Source organism: Aplysia californica, unplaced genomic scaffold (assembly GCF_000002075.1).
Source record: "Aplysia californica isolate F4 #8 unplaced genomic scaffold, AplCal3.0 scaffold00715, whole genome shotgun sequence".
Lineage (NCBI taxonomy): Eukaryota > Metazoa > Mollusca > Gastropoda > Aplysiida > Aplysiidae > Aplysia > Aplysia californica.
The window spans coordinates 91,444-93,818 of NW_004797985.1; the positions used below are offsets into that span (position 1 = coordinate 91,444).

The following is a 2,375-nucleotide window of genomic DNA, read 5'->3' on the forward strand; positions in this document are numbered from 1 at the left end:
TAATTTTGTTTCCCGTTTTTATATTTGTTGCTGTTGTTGGCTTTTCTCTCGCCTTTTCGTTTTCTTCTTTCTTCTTTCTTCTTTGTTTTAATTTTAAAAAAGAAAAAAACAAACATGATGCTTATCAATATCACATCTGATATGGGCCTAGAAGAGGTTCTTTTTTTGTTTGTTGACCCCCCCCCCAACCCACCTTGGTATTTGATTTTCGTCTATTTTTGGGAAGGGGTGGGGTGGGTTCAGCACGAACAACCTAACCATCACACCCCCAAATTCGATTGAACACCCCTTCATATAGATCTAACGATATCATCCTCACAGGGTTTTGGATTTGAGTAAAGAAAAGCACATCACCACCACAACGGTATCGGGCAATTAATTAATGTAGCCCAGGAAAAAAAAGGGGAATCAACTTACACTTCAAAGCATTATAGCTGTCTGTGATTGTCTTGACAGGTGCTTCACAGATTGCTTTTTTCGCATCACATGTTCCGAGGTACGTCTTTAGCTTGCTGAAAATAAGAGACGTTCAAAGAAATAATAATAATAGATAGCATTTGTGTAGCGCAAATTCCCGATTGTGGGTGGTTGGCGGGTGCTCTGATGTGGTTTGCTCCTTCATTCCTATCAAACATCTATCGTCTTTATCTCCCCTCCTTCTTTTTGTGTTTGTTACTCTCTTGTGACACCTCTAATCTTCGGCACTTATATGACCTTATTGTGTTGCAAGTGCCGTAAAACAATTACTTAAAATAAAAGTCCCGATTATGCAAATTCAATACCGTTATATGCCAGTTGTAGGACACACTTGAAGACCTCAAGGGGAAACTAGCATTTAGCTTAGTTTAGACTATGGCAGTTTTACGTCGCTTGCAACACAAATAGGTTATATCAGTGCCCAAGATTAGAGGTGCTAGTGGAGAGTAACATACCACGAAAAGGAGCAGGAGAGATAAGGACACAAAAGTCTTTGAAGGGAAGGAAGGAGCGAACCACAACAGAGCACACACCAACCACCTATAAAACCGGCATTTCCCCCAGAAAATAGAATATCTTTCCCAAGGACACAACGTCGGACCGAGCTGAGGCTCGAACCCCCGAACCCACAATCTCACGATTCCGAGTCCGGTAACCTAACAACTAGGCCACAGAGGCCACTTAAATTGTTTTGATAGGGAGTGTGACATACCACATTTAAAAAGGGTATGATCCAACCAGCGATTTATGTCCAATTATTAAATTATAGGCATAATATTCCATCTAGCATAAGGCTGTTGTCAGAATGAGCATAGATGTGTATTGATCTTAGAGTATGTATCTATATATAACTCCAAAGGTCTAGTATTTAAATTCCTGCATGTGGTTGAATGATGCATTCGGTGTATATGTACATTTTGTCAGCTTTGCTTCTCTTTTCATATTGAATTTTAAGGAGAGTAATATATATAATTAACATAAAAAAAAATGTATACCTGCATGTGTTTTTACGGTCCTGTACAGCCAAGGAAAATTTCCCTCTGGGATAATAAAGCACTATTTTATCTTATCTTATATTATCTTTTTATAATGGCTTACTTGCATCCCTCCTTCTTGGTTGAGAATGAGCTTGTTGGTGTTGCACCAGTGCAACAAGTCGAGGGAGCCGCAGTTATGGCAGCAATGACGGCCTCTATCTTCAGATTATCTTCCGGTGTTACTGGAGACAAAAAAAAGTTGGTCAGTAAGCGTGCGATAACATTTGAAATGAAATCATTATTACCCCTATCTACCAAATTTTATCGTTTAATGCCCAGCGCCCATTGTGCAAAGTTTCGTCAAGTCCACATTTGTTTTGTTTTGTTTTGGAATAGTGCAACGTTTGACTTTCTTAGTCTGAATCGTCAGATTGTGATGAGCACAACGGCAAAAGTCAATAAGAAGCAGCGGTATTAGTTCTCGTTTACTTTTCCCCTTGCACAATTTAATCAAAATGACGCGACCTGATTAGTTTTTGTTTAGTTTTAATAAGTGCTTTACGACGCTTGTAAGAACATTAAATAATTATAAATGCCAAAGATTAGAAGTGTTACAAAAAAGTAACAAACACACTAAAAAGGAGAGATAAGGATGATAAGTGGTTTATAGGAATGAAGGAGCAAACCACACCAGCAGAGCACCCGCCAACATCCTACATCTAATTTTTTTGAACGTTGTACATGTGGTGTATTAGCTATAGTCAACATAAGGTTATGGGGGTAGGTAAGATGTCGCACCTAGCCCTCTCGTATAAGGTCAAAATCATGGATGTGGCTGAAAGACAGCAGTAAGAAGGAGCCAAAGAGTAGAAAGGCTGGTGAAACAGTCAGGAGCCCAAAGGAGGGAGCGAAACGGAGTGT

At 39.4% G+C, this 2,375-nt stretch overlaps 1 long non-coding RNA gene across 1 annotated transcript in view; it reads right to left on the reverse strand.

The window, feature by feature from the left end:
* Positions 1-482: 482 nt before the first annotated feature.
* LOC101847907 overlaps positions 483-2,375 on the reverse strand; it is a 7,410-nt gene continuing 5,517 nt past the window's right edge. The window contains exon 6 of the long non-coding RNA XR_004859162.1: positions 483-512. This is a non-coding gene — a long non-coding RNA (putative uncharacterized protein DDB_G0271606). The remainder of the gene's footprint in view (positions 513-2,375) is intronic.